The following is a 15,355-nucleotide window of genomic DNA, read 5'->3' as shown; positions in this document are numbered from 1 at the left end:
TGTCCCCTGCATTGGAAAACCAGCTGTGATCTAGGGGTCCCTAACCCTTTGCGACCTCTACATTCCAAGGGGACCCACCAGACTTACCTTTAAGTCCACCTGTGCAGTGCGTTTCCAACTGGTCCCCCTCTCCGTTCTGCACCAGCTCCAAGACTTTCAGCCGCTGCTCCCGCTTGAAATGGGAACCACCCAAACTTTTCCGGCTAGCCCACAGGACATCTCAACGACCTCGACCCAAAAATAGAAGGTGACACTTGAGAGCATTGCCTGATTTTATATACATTTTTTAAACTTTGCCCATTGATTCCTATGGTGCATATCATCCACAAAAATACTGTTTTTGCTAAACTTTGAAACATAATAATTTAAAAAGTACTTACCTGATTTTGATGATCTTGTCTTAAAAATTGTATAAAATTGTGAAGTATTTTTATAAAATGTTCTCAAGTTATTCTTTTGAGTGTTTGTCCACATTTATTGATACTGTGAGTACTAAAATGCTTAGCACATCTGTACTGCCATTTGATGGAGTTTGTTTTGACCAATGACTTTGTGTTTCACCACTGCGCATATTAGTTGCTCAATGTTCACCAGTAGCACATGGTATGTTTTGTTCAGTTTAGCCGCCTATGGGCTTTGACATTGCATTAGTCATTACATTCTGTATTCTGCCTATTGGCTTTGACATGCTATTAGATATTCTGCCTATTGGCTTTGACATTATATTATATATTGCATTTTATATTCAGCTTAACTGCCTATTGGCTTTGACATGATATTATACATTGCATTTTGTATTCAGCTCAGCTGCCTATTGGCTTTGACATGATATTATACATTGCATTTTGTATTCAGCTCAGCTGCCTATGGGCTTTGACATGATATAAGACATTGCATTTTGTATTCAGCTTAGATGCTTATTGGCTTTGACATGACACTAGACATTGCATTTGATATTTAGGTTAGCTGCCCATTGCCTTTAACGTGGAGTTAGACATTGCAGTTGAGAATCCAAGCTGTATTTTTCCAAGCTGTGTTTTTGCACAAGATGAACCAAGATGTTTTTCTCACAGTAGACTAGACATGATAAGAGAGAGTACATGGGTGTTTTTCTCTTCGCTTGAGCTTGGGAACAGGAGTAGTCTTGGAGACCTGGCCAGTCTCCAAAAGGCTTGCTCAGTTTCCCAGGTCTGAGAGGAGGGGGCACACCTTTGTAACGAATGTAACAGGCTGCAGAGGGTCAGATTCGAATCTGCCGGACCTCGTGCTGGAGCTTGGCGCCAGCTGCCAGCAATCCCGTGTGGGTAGATGAATCTCTTTCTCGCGGCTGACAGGGGTCATCAGCTTGCAGACCTTAGAAAGATGAAGCTGTAGATAGTTCCCACACGGTGAAGTATTTGTTTTGCTTTGCATTCAATATCTTATAAATATAACCTGCTGTGTATATTGCAAACTGATATATTTTGTTTGATTAACGCGGACTTGAAAGCTACTAATTCGTCATTCATAAATATTGTGGTTGGGGAAGAATTAACAACAATAAAAGTCTTCTTTGACCTCAGAAGTGCATTTCTGTTGTGTTATGTTAGTGCTTAGAAACTAGATAAGAGGAAAGCACTACAATTGGTACCAGGAGTGGCGTCGGTCATTAAGAGGTGATTAAGAGGGTGTTGACGAGTTGGTGAATTTCTAAGTGCACACTTTAAAAGTGTAATTGTTTTTGTTGTTTGGAGAATTACAGAAATTGTTTTTTTGGGAGAATCACAGTAGCACGGCAGACCATGTCTGGGAATGCATGTATTGGTAAACTGCCTGATGGTGCTATGAAAAACTGTGAATTGTTTTCTGTTTGGGGAATTACAGAAGAAAATGCATGTGTAGCTAAAATGCCTGATGGTGTTTTGAGAAATAATTCCTGTTGTACATATGTAGAAAACGTGTCTTTTGGAAGTAATGATGACAGAAAGGTTTGGATACCTTTATCTGCTTACAGAGAAATGCAGGAGAAATGTAAGAAGTTGGAACATGAAAATAGGAATTTACGTGAGCAAATTAGCCAGGATACAATAATTCAAAATAATGCTGAAAGTTATAAAAATGAAGAATCTTTCTTTTCCCATTCCAGTAATGAGGGGGTTAAGACAGCTCCGAGCTGCACTGAGTTTTCGTGTGAGCCAGGGTTTTTGGCAGACAAAATGCATTCCTTAACTGATAACACGGACGAGAGAGACCAGAATGTGATTTACGAGTTACCGTTGCAAAATGCACAAGTAAAACGAAGGATTTTAGAGCAAGACACCCCGAGTTTCATAAGCTTGTTTGATTTTTGGAAAAAGAATAGCCCTCATTTGAGAGAAATCCTAACACTTTTGAATATGGTCACTGTGAAAAATTATATGCAGCTGCGCGCTTGTGATTTGGCAAATGAAATAATGCAGACTTTAGGTTTCTGCGCAGTGCAAGAAGGAAATACTTATGTACATGTAATTCAAGAACAAGGGAAGAAAATAGTGCCCCTAGCTAGAATCATACAATGGATCTGGTACTTGCAAGACAGGGCTAGAGTACCACAGATAAAAGAATTATCAATGAAGTTGTGTGCACCATTTGAATTCATGTCCACTGAAGATAAAAAGCATGTTTGTTTTACTAATGATTCATTGACTGAAATGTTGCTTTCTGGCACAGTAGAAGGAACTGCGTTGTATAATGTGTGTCAGATTTTAAAGCAAGAGCTACGTGAGATGTGTCATTTTTACGCTGATTTTTGGTTCATTGCTAATGTTTTAGCACCTAACTGGTTCAATTACCTTGCAGATGTTAATGAGAAAAATGCAGAGAGAGAAGTGTACACCCAGAATTCTGCCTTAGTGGGGATGGCTAAGTGGGTGCCCCAGAAATGTGAACAGCTGAGAGAAAAAGCCACTTACAGGTGGGCAGAGATGAGAGAGATGCACATTCCCCTAGATTTGATAAAAACTGTGCAGCACGCACAAAAGCAATCTGTCATGCAAGCGGTCACAGAGCAGCTGGGGAGAGGAACGTTACCAGGACAGAAATGGCAAATTGATCAGGTTTTAGGGAGAGTGATTGTTGCAAATTACCAGGAAAAAATCGAAATTATGCTGATACCTAGAAAAGAATCTGATTCATTCATACAAATTGGAGACAGAATGGCCCAAATTGGCAAAAGTGCAGTGAATGGAGGTTTGGTAAAGAATGAGTCTGCCCCAGCCCTTCTGACAGTGCAAGAAAAGGGAAGCTGTGGCGCAGCAGATAAAAACCTCAGTGCTGATGTGTGGGCTGAAGCCCCAAGTGATCCTCCAGAACCTGCAGTGAATATAACAAAGGGCCCCAAAAACGTCCTGCTGATTATAAAACAGGGAAAGAAAGAGGAAGGGTGCAGTTTAAATGAAAAATGTTATTCGCAAGAAAAGTCATACTCGTTTCTTTTGCAGATCCTACCACGTTTCGCCACTGTCCCTGAGTGTGCTGTGTGGTCCCCCTTCCGGTGTGTGCGTGTGGGGTCGGGGAAGGGACCGAATCCCCAACCTGAACCTGGCTGAGTAAAGTGCCAGCACCATGGATCCATTTTGCGCAAACTGCGCCTTCAGTTCAAGTTCAACTTGTTTGATTGCATTCTTCCACTGGAACTAAGCTGTGTTTTTTTTTTTTCCCTCTCGTATGGAACTCTGACTTTTGCTTATCTTCCAGCAAACCTTTCAGGTGGACCGTGCACCTTTACATGAGCAGAACTCATGCCACATCAAATTGCTAACACTGTTGAATTAGAGACTCATTCAGAGTATAAAAATTGCCCAGTCTTTTCTATGTAGATGTATCTGATGTGAAAGGTTATGAGATCTGTGTGTTAATTCACTTATATTGCTTTACAGGGATTGCTTTGATCATTCAAATGTGACTTGCTGATAATGTTTTTTTTGTGCTGATGTTTTTTTTGTTTTTTGTTTTTGTTTGAAACAAGAGATATGTGAAACAAAAATTCATTGGTCAAAGGGCGGAATGTACTGCCATTTGATGGAGTTTGTTTTGACCAATGACTTTGTTTTTCACCACTGCGCATATTAGTTGCTCAATGTTCACCAGTAGCACATGGTATGTTTTGTTCAGTTTAGCCGCCTATGGGCTTTGACATTGCATTAGTCATTACATTCTGTATTCTGCCTATTGGCTTTGACATGCTATTAGATATTCTGCCTATTGGCTTTGACATGATATTATATATTGCATTTTATATTCAGCTTAACTGCCTATTGGCTTTGACATGATATTATACATTGCATTTTGTATTCAGCTCAGCTGCCTATTGGCTTTGACATGATATTATACATTGCATTTTGTATTCAGCTCAGCTGCCTATGGGCTTTGACATGATATAAGACATTGCATTTTGTATTCAGCTTAGATGCTTATTGGCTTTGACATGACACTAGACATTGCATTTGATATTTAGGTTAGCTGCCCATTGCCTTTAACGTGGAGTTAGACATTGCAGTTGAGAATCCAAGCTGTATTTTTCCAAGCTGTGTTTTTGCACAAGATGAACCAAGATGTTTTTCTCACAGTAGACTAGACATGATAAGAGAGAGTTCATGGGTGTTTTCCTCTTCGCTTGAGCTTGGGAACAGGAGTAGTCTTGGAGACCTGGCCAGTCTCCAAAAGGCTTGCTCAGTTTCCCAGGTATGAGAGGAGGGGGCACACCTTTGTAACGAATGTAACAGGCTGCAGAGGGTCAGATTCGAATCTGCCGGACCTCGTGCTGGAGCTTGGCGCCAGCTGCCAGCAATCCCGTGTGGGTAGATGAATCTCTTTCTCGCGGCTGACAGGGGTCATCAGCTTGCAGACCTTAGAAAGATGAAGCTGTAGATAGTTCCCACACGGTGAAGTATTTGTTTTGCTTTGCATTCAATATCTTATAAATATAACCTGCTGTGTATATTGCAAACTGATATATTTTGTTTGATTAACGCGGACTTGAAAGCTACTAATTCGTCATTCATAAATATTGTGGTTGGGGAAGAATTAACAACAATAAAAGTCTTCTTTGACCTCAGAAGTGCATTTCTGTTGTGTTATGTTAGTGCTTAGAAACTAGATAAGAGGAAAGCACTACAACATCTCTAAGATAAGCCTAACTGCTCGCCCACTGTACCACAAAAACAGAGCATGAGGTGGTCTGCTTTTTACCTCTGGATACCAAAGTGGGGATGCTTGGACTCTCTGCACAGTGCATGTCTTTTTCGCACACTATACAGAGAGCTACCCTCCTATATCTACCCCACTGTGAAGCTCAACTAGTCTCCTTGTGCCAACCTGGAGGTCTCTTCAGAGGAAATGAGCAGACCGCGGCAGAACCAAAGGCAGACATTCTGTCTTTATCATGCTCTAGAAGCAAACAGGCAGGGCTGGAAATCAGGCACATACTGCTAGTTTGGGGAAACCTGGTTCCAATGTTAAAAAATTTGGTGTTGGCGAATTAGTTTGGTTTCATTTTTCACCTATGGAGTGTTGGATGTAAATTGGACAGTCACAGTCTAGAACTCTTAGTAGGGGTATTCCTTTGCTAGTCAAAAGCACCAATACGCTGCCCCCAGTATGACAAATGACATACCTCAAGGAGAGTTGATGGGTAAATCCCTTGGGCTTCTTTTCAAAGTGGCTACCTTGGTTGGAGGGTTTATGGATTCTGCTTAGACACGTAAACAGGATGCTAGCTTTCTGTGTTGCTGAGTGTTGACATGCTTGCTAGGCACTCAGCTTACATCCTGTAACACAAATAAACAGCTAAAACCACATTCAGAGGTGCCTCACACACATAGGGTGAAGGAGGAAATGATTTTCTTTTCCATGAACATTTTGCATTTACATAGGTGAAAGTTGATAGATTTCAACTTTGGAGTATAGAGAGACTGTATACCAAAAGCAATTACTCATATCAACCAGCCAGAATCCTGTCAGTGAGGTGGCCAAGGCAGGACACATCTAGGTTACCCTGTTTTGGGTTTAAACCTAGAAAAACTGATAAAGCCCCACTGAAAGAGAAACAACAATCATCAGTGTAAACATACAAACACAGATAAACACCTGCACAACTATAAACTAAAATGCCATTTAAAGAAAGTACAAAGTGAGAGGGAAAGAATAATTTTTATTTATCCCTAAAGTGGCCAACACGATCTAGCTTAAACACAGGTATCAGCAAGAAAGACTGTTCTAAAATGAATGTGTTTAAGGTTTGTTGTTTAATGATGTCACTAAAATATTGTTTCTTCTTCCTTTCGTTTCACCCAGTTCAGTTTGCTTGTACTAAAGGTGCATGGTTTAGAATCAAGTTTTAGGTCTGATCTAATCATTTATACACCATCGGGAATCTGGGGATATTAAATCATACTTGACCTTTTGCGTTGTGTATTTCTTTCAGTGAGTGATTACCCACAGACATTGAATGCGTAATATATTGATAGCAGATCAACTGCCAAACACCCCAGGCTTTAAACTTGCAATGAAATGTGTAGTGATGGGTACTTGTGAAAAGTGCTGTCACCATGCACGTGAGACAGTGCTGAAATGTTGGTATAGAGCTTTCCACATAGCAACAAAATTCATAGCTCCAATGAGTCCCATTCTTACGAGCGATACCTTCACTTAATCATCCCTTCTTAACAAAACTGCACTTTGCTACTGGGATTTGTGAGCCTATAGTTATAATGTTAAGAGTACAATTTCAAGTTTTATAAAACATTGGAATGTAGCACTTTTACATTTTTAATCCAATAATAGTCCTGTAAACTAGACAGAGTCCTGATAGAGAGAATGTGATAGGTATTGAGATTTGACAGTGTGTAATGAGTTGTGAATGTGAGTGAGAGTGCAATACACAGACTTTCTACCCTTAAACAGTCTACAACAAGTCCTTTGAACCCACTGCCACTGGGAAGACAACAGAAGCACTGCATTATGTTTAAATTAAATTAGCTATGTGCTTTATAAAAATCACTGCCAAAATACAACATGTTTTGGAAACATTGAAAAAACACAGGTTCTGTCTTTTTGGGAGTTAAGCTGTTATGTACACACTGACAACCATATATTTGAAAAGCCTTGGAAACACTGTCTAAAGGCCACTAAAATCCACAAAAAACACTGAAAACAAGAAAAGCCTAGATACATCCTGGAAATATTACTGCAATACAACCCTTTTAGTTTCCCTGGTATCTTGGCCTAGAGCTCTGCTGAAGAGGACTAATGCTAATGGCAGGATTGTCCCTGATAATATAGGCAACCCGGTCATACCAAAATACTTGTTAGGAAAAACAAATAAAAAAAGAACTGCCAAGTGGTGTAATAATTCATTGTGCAGACCAATTTGACTCAAATTGAACACATGAAGTGACATTTGTGTGGTGATCAGCCTGGTTTAGGAGAGTTTGGGATCTGATGATGAAGGTTCACACTTTCCTCGAGAGGCTTAGACAATCTATGGTGGACGTAGGACCAGGAATATCTTTGTTGGGGCTGAATAAATGGTGGGGGCGAAAGGAAGTAATTGAGATATGGAAGATTTTGGTCTATCCAGCAAAATATCCATACAATACCAAGCATAGGACTACCTGTGTTACTCCATGGCATCATCACAGTACCCAAAGGTTCCTTATGGCATCTGATACTCTAGGTGGCACTGGATCACCACAAAATGCTATTTGAGAAAAAGAATACCTTTATTCCACTGTAACCAAGGTTGAAAGAATTTACCAGCCTCTTTTGATCTCATCCATCTGACCTTTCCTTAGGTGAAAAGGCTGGTAACATACTCACCGATTCTCCTTAACCTTATTTCACAACTTGTCTTATTGACTAATGTAAATTTGCTTTGTATCATTTTTACTTCCTGCAATGGGACAACTTAGAGTGTAATACATACACCCAGTAGACCAGTGGTTCTTAACCTTTTGACTTCTATGGGCCCCCACTTAATCATTACTGGAACTCAGGGACCCCCTCTGAATCATCATTGGAATCTGAGAAGACCCACTGAGTCATTACTGTAAGATTAGACCCCGGCCTAAGCATTTTACACGATGCAATCCGCAAAACAATACACACAAAATACAGACACAAGCATTCATCAAGAAAGTACACACATGATGACATATTTTATTTAATTCACAAATGTAAAAAGGAAAGAAAACAACATTTTTATTTTATTGGGAAGATTGTTCATCCAAATTATATTCTGGTTGATGCACTTGCAATGCTCCTATGAATTGATCTGAGGAAACTCTAAATTTGTAACCACCAATTTCAAATTCATTCATATTTACAGAACGTTTTAACATTTTCAGTTTTACTTCTTCATTTATATATATTTTATTAATCTGTTAATATTATTTCATTTCTAAACAGTTGTGGACGCCCTGGGTAGGATCTGTGGACCCCCAAGGGGTCCCTGGAAAACAGGTTAAGAACCACTTCAGTAGACTACTGCTCTCTTATACAGTTGATAAATACCTCTTTAATCAGAGAAGTTGCTTCATACTCTTAACATCCAAAGGTACACATTAGACAGAACCTACATGAACACCCAACACAGCACAGATAGGCCATAGAGCTGGATATCATTCCCCCAGCAGCACTATGTGCCAAGACACGTCGCATTCCACCGCCAAAATAGCAGACATTAAGAAAGAACACTGAACATACCCCAATTAGGCTTAAATTCCACACTTCCTGAGAAGTTCTGCTTAAGTGTACAGAAATGAGCAATCTCAGAAGGTGTCGGGGGAAAATGAAGACAAGTGTTGTGAAGATCCAAGTGGAAGTAATTGAATATTCACTAGCAAGGCAGTTTCTCTACTTATTAGCAGTTTTAGATAAATTATCCTGGTTTTAGGTTTTTAAGAAATCGTGGAAAGAGCATCAACACGCTACAGTTTTCTTGGGGTTTTTGTAAGAAAAAAAGAGAAGGTTAAAATATACTTTAGAAAGAAAATAAGTAATTAAAAGCAAACATCTTCAAAAGCATGAAAGTCCTAACCATGCACACGTGTAACTTCCTGAGTGTTTAGATGTTTAACCTCTGCTACAGCGGTAGCCTTGTACGAATAACATATCATTATAGTCAGCTAAATGTGCATAGAACAGAGAGAATTTGTGATGTCAGCTAACTTGCAAATTCGTTTTTTTAACTTAGCAAGCTTCACTTCATGTGGTGCTTGAACATGTACAGAATTTGTGCCATTTGGTGTAGTGGGAACGGCTCTCCCTGCTGCTCAGGGCCGCAGAGCCCACCAAGAGCCAGTTGGTGGACTGCTAACCCTCATCGGCCGTCCCCTGTCCCTGAACACAGCCCTCCATCCGTTCTCGTGGCATCGTTTGCCTGACTTGGAATATCGAGTCATTATTTCCTGCCTCAGGATCTCAGTCTCTTCTTTGGGTAGGACGAGGGGGAGTCCCACTGCAGGAACTAATACCTGCTAGCAGGGAAGTTGGCTAAAATATGTCTCAGGTGTACTGAAAAAACTTCACCCAACTTTGTCAAGGGTGAAGGCTCACAACTTCAAGTGTGAAGATGAAGCTTCGTCCACGTCTACCCCATAAATTAGAAGTAAATGATGACCTTGCATAGGCGGGACTACAAGTGTCAGCATTCATTACTTGTTTTATGACTCAGAAGCTTTTTGTTTACATCTTTTAAAAAATCGAGGGTGTAGGTTATGCCACATAAGAATCAATGACAGCAAAAACCACGAACTCCTAAAGTATCAAATGCTACAGGCAAATGTACTTTTGAAATATAATTGGTCAGATTGGTTAAAGGACCAGGGTTGCCCTTACCTTTCTGCCCCTAATACATGATCTCGTGCTCCCCCTAGCGGAGGAGCTCAGGAAGTTTGGAAAAGTGTGGATGTGAATGCACCGACCTACTTTTGCCAATTTCTGAAGTGAAGGTTGATGCGGTGTAATATACTGTCTGTGTGAATTGTTTTTCACAAGAAGCGGATAAATCCCCGGTCGCTTGTCCTGACCCCATCTTTTCACAAATAAACAAAATGGATTAATTCCCGTTATGACCTGAATGCTGAATGGAGGGTTCACATGAAAGGCAACTCACTTTAATTGCTTTTCAACACTGTACCGCCTGTGGCAGAGGGCAATATATAGTCACAACTCAATTTACATTTTTAAAATAGAGCAGGTATGTCATTTGCAGATGTAGCATACAGTAGTGTCACGCTAGTCTGGAAAGAAGACACCACGTGCAGGTGTTTTAAAAGATCTTGGGCCAGATGTATCAAGAAACCATTTTGCGATTCTCAAATAGCGATTTTTAAGAAATCGCTATTTAAGAAATTCTAAATGGTATGAATCATATTTGCGATTCAGTAATAGCGATTTCTTAAAAATCGCAAATGCTATTACCGAATCGCAAATAGCGATTCCGACCCCTTTCGCAACAATGGGCCTGTAGGCCCATATTTGCGAATATTTTGCATTTCCTAAATTGTGAATTTCTAACTGGAATTTGCAATTTGGGAAATGCAAACCTCAGGGTGCTGGGGGCCTAAGGCCCCCTCTGCTGCACCCCAAAAATTATTTTAGGACATGTAAGGCGCACACATGCCAAAATGGCATGTGTGCGTTACATGTCAATTTTAAAAATGCATTTATAATGCATTTTTAAAATGTGCACATGGTTACCACCAAATTGAATTTGGTTTTAATTGTGATTCCTTAATGCACAATTTGCATTAAGGAAAAGCTTGTTACATGTGCCTAAGAAATCGCAAATAAGGATTCCTTATTTGCCATTTCTTATTTAGAGAATAGCAATTTGTGATTCTCTAAATGGGGTCGCAATTTTAAGGAATCGCTATTTTAGCAATTCCTTAAAATTGCACAGCGAGTGCCTTTCATACATACTGAAAGGCATTTTTGCATTCGCAAACGTCCATTCACACCGTTTGCAAATGCAAATTCGCTTGATACATCTAGCCCCTTTTATCCTACTATGTAACACGTGTTTAAATGCAGTTGAACATGAATCTGTCTATCACAAATTTTCTTGCATGAGCCAGAGCCACTAAGGTTTTTATTCGTCCATTCGTGCAGCTCGACCTTGGATGTTTGAGGGCATGTTGCTTGGAGCAGGTGTTTGGGGTCATATTTTGTGGGCAGGTGATGGGGGGGTTGACATGAAACTGCTCAAGCGGTCAGCTCCTTTAAAGAGTTCACCTCTTAGCGCTTGAAGTTGGAGCCGATCCCTTGATCAGGCTCCAGGATTCCCAGAAGGCCCCAGACCTCTGACCCGGCACATCGGTAGCCATTGTCCTACCGTGCCCTCGCGCCCAAGGTCTCCGCAGTCGTTCAATGTCTGCAGAGAAAGTGCAGGGGGACCTCTTCCCAGGGTTAACCCTGTACCCCTGGGGGATTGTGACAGTCACATGGCAGGCCCTGATGGAACGGGATATTCTGTGAATGTCTCTCCCAAAGGAATATTCCACAATAGACCCAGTGTGGTCTCTTGCTTTTGCCTAAGGAAAGTCGGACGGAAGCCTCATTGGCTCACCTCGAGTGCCTGCGTTGGTGACGTTTGGCATCGACGTCAGACATGATGGTACCATCTTTTTCCCTTTTTTCTTTCTTGACTCGGAGTATCGAAATCCACCGCGAATAGCCTAGGGCCTCCGGACCCTCATGTTTAATTCGAATTTTACCATTATATCTTTTTACTGTTGATTGAAAACCACGAAAAAGTCGGGGGTGCGAAACTCTCGTAATGTCCCTTTGCGTGACTATGCAACATTTTGAGAAAATAACTCGATTTTACAGAAACCACAGACCCGGCACCCAGTGCCATATTTTAGCACAACGTGTCTTTTTTTTTTACGTGAGGACGCTATTTCATGTACATAATAGCATTATCTTGCCTTTGCCATGAAGAGCACTCTTGTGGTCCTACGATAGGATTTCCCCCATATCGAATCTTCCCGCGGATGGAAAATTGTGCAACGTTGCATAATAGAAAAATTCCTAGCCTTTCGGATAAAAAAGGGGACCAGAGAATGTTGGTAATTATGCCAAATCATTCCAGCATAACAAAAGTTTTACCCAGGCCTAGAAAAAATGGAATGCCAAAGGATTATGTTGTGACGTCTCTGTCTGTAGTTTGCACACATGAAAGCAGCACTGTGACAAAACGGGGTGTAATGTTACAAACACTGGCTGTCACAAAGCACCCCTCCCTCCCAGCGCCTTGAGATCCTACCGGGTGAGTAGCGCGCTTAACAAATAACTGATTGATTGATTGAAATACTTGGGTATTTGATGGTAGAATTTGGAGATGGCAAATGAGGGTTATGGGCTGCAGACCCATGCACATGACCATGAGTTTATCTGACACAGCTCTTCAGAGGATAGCGCTGAAAGAAAGCGAACGTGGAAACAAAATGGAGCCTTGTTGTTTAAAACAGTCAGTGCATTTGTATAGCTCACGTCCACCCCCAGCAAAGTTTCTGTGTGCTATGAGGGGTGATCTGGATTCATGGTCGCCAGTTTGCAACTTATCCGTTTAAGAAGTATGAATGTCCAGGTGGGATTCAAACCTGTGACAAGGGGAACATACACAGATCCCTAGAATCGATTTGTTACACGTCACCATGCAACCAGAGCGACTGATTAGGGTATCACGCTTTCATGTCATTCAAAGATCTATTCATTAGGGTAGTTAATATTAGCATTTGTACGTTACATTACCTTTTGAGACGGTTCTTTTTAGAGACACAATAATACTTCTGCTTTTACCCACAAACAAGTCTTATGAGTCCATTCATGTATGGATATTTCCTTTATTTTTATATAATGTATTCCTTTTATAAGATGTTTGCCACTAATGAAGCGTTCTTTGAATTACAGGTGACACGCAATGATGTCATATAATCTCCATTTTGCTTTTTGTACCATTCTTGGCCCCTGCTCGTAGATATCGCAAACTGCCCCCGTACAGAGTCTCGTCCCACACTCTGCCCAAACGCAACAGCAACAAAATCCTAATAACACTTCCTAAGTACACAACTGGGCAACCCCGCAAACTTCTAAGGCTCGAGTCAGTACATTTCGCTCTCTAACCTCTGTGATCCACGCATAACCTGCTAGTAGTTTTAGTCTTTATTCATTCCAACAACCCCCCTTCCTCAATCTCATCCCTTGACTATTCAATCACTCATCCCCACCACTAAACTCTGCCGGTCTCTGCCTGTCACTGCTCTGCAACATCCACCAATGTAAAGTTACTAACCAGATCAGCAAACATGACCATCATAGGTAAGACATGAGTACCGGACTGCAAATCCATTCAAGTCTCCAATCTCAGAAGGCACTTAGGCAGGATTTGTTACCTTGAATTTCTTAATGGTATGTTGAAATCACATATTTGGTCGTGTAGGTTTTCCTTGCTTTCCAGATATGTCTCTAGGTGTCTGTTGAGTCCCTTATGCTTGCAATACTTTTGAAAAAAGAGGTAAGCCTATGGTATGTGTGTTGCCAGTTGTATGAAGCACAGTCTACCACATGGAAGGGCCTTGTGGCACTGTCAGTTTCCTTGATTTAACACAGCAGCCAATTCTGGAAGTTCCATCATACCCAGGAGCCTTATTCACTAGTGTGATAATATATAAGCCATGGTGATCCACACCATCTCTGGATAAGTGGTGGCGTCACGTTGAATGATCTCTGGGTGGATGTGGTTGTGGTGCGTGGTGTTCTTTCATAGGGTATTTACCAGCAGTTTACGCATCTCTCAAGCAAATCACATGCTCATTGTCGAGTATTTGGAGATATCCAGACCTCATATTTCCGGTTGGGTGGCTGTTTTTGGTTGTGGATGGTGAGCTGTTGTGGAAATTGATGTTGGGAGAAACAGGATGAACCGCACACTGGTTCTGTGTGGATGCATTTGGGATGTTGTGTGAAATGATTACTGCTGAAAGCATGGTGGTCTGTGCGTGAGATAGCACGGTTGCCTTCTCTGGAGTTTTCCAGTGAGGTCTACCTACTCAATGAAAACCCTGCCAGAAGAGCGGTGTACCACATAATGAGGGACGTGTATTAATTAGACCCGTATGTGACTATTTTGATGTGAGAATAATTGTAATTTTTCATAGATTCTAGTTTTTGGGCTTGTCTTGCTTAACTTTCTGACTTCTCACATTTATGCATCTGCTCGTGTTATTTTCCCTCGTAGGAAAGTTGGTTGCAGCAGAAATGTCTTGCAACAAAAGACTGTCACAATGGTGATAAACATATCATTGTTTTTACTAGTGAACAGATTGTGAAAATATGGACCTTGCAATGAAAACTATCGCGAAATTCCTGTTTGTCACGTGGCAGCCACTCTCTTATACCTGGTGTAAAACGTATAGTTCTCACAAAAATCAAGCTACAAGGCTACATAACTACACCCACACCGAACAGTAATCCATATGGCGAGCATTTCTTGGTAGAGACACGACATAATTAATCTAGAAAACTTAATCGCTGAAATTTTAAAAAAATGTTTATGTAAACAGCAGCTTTGGTGAGGTTAAAAAAAATCTGTGAACCTTCTCTGAAAGCAGAATTAAGCGGGTGAACAGTGAGAGCTCCCTAGCGTTGAGAGGAGATTCTCTGTGAATCAACATTTCAGCCCAGTGTCTCCGAGCCCCCCCAACACCCTCCTGTTCCGTGAATGACGACTCTGTCGGGCCCCCCAGGGGACCGTGCGGAGACGCTTCTCCTGTTTCAGCAACACTACATCTGTTTGCCATTTCGGAGACATCGAGAAAGACAGATAATCATATCGGCTGTCATGTATGTGCGCACGAGGCAGCACCCCGCCTCCCCGAGGCATGTGTGTGCCACTGCATTGATATATGGGCGCCCTGCCTCCCAGGAAGGCATGTGTGCCCCACCGCAGTGCCCTGTGGGAGCCTGGCCTCCGTGAAGGCCTGAGTGGCCACCACAGTGATTCGCAGGGGACCTGCCTCCCTGGAGACAGGCGAACAGTACATAACTAATTTAGTTATTGCCATCTGGAACGACTTGTGAGTAAGTTATTGCCAAACTAACAAAATCAGTTCATAAAATAAAACAACTGTTCCAGTAATTACTTCACACATTACTCCAGCCATGGGCCACTGCTTTAGCATCCAGGCAAACATCCTCCATGTTCTAGATTTTTATTGTTACATTATACAGCAGTACATTTTTATATTTAGCAGTGTGCATAATTGTGTAATCTTTTTTCATGTCATTTACAATAATTTCATTAAAATCTAAAACGAAACACAAGTATGTTTTT

This window comes from Pleurodeles waltl, chromosome 11, assembly GCF_031143425.1.
Source record: "Pleurodeles waltl isolate 20211129_DDA chromosome 11, aPleWal1.hap1.20221129, whole genome shotgun sequence".
NCBI lineage: Eukaryota > Metazoa > Chordata > Amphibia > Caudata > Salamandridae > Pleurodeles > Pleurodeles waltl.
This window is presented reverse-complemented; position numbering follows the sequence as displayed.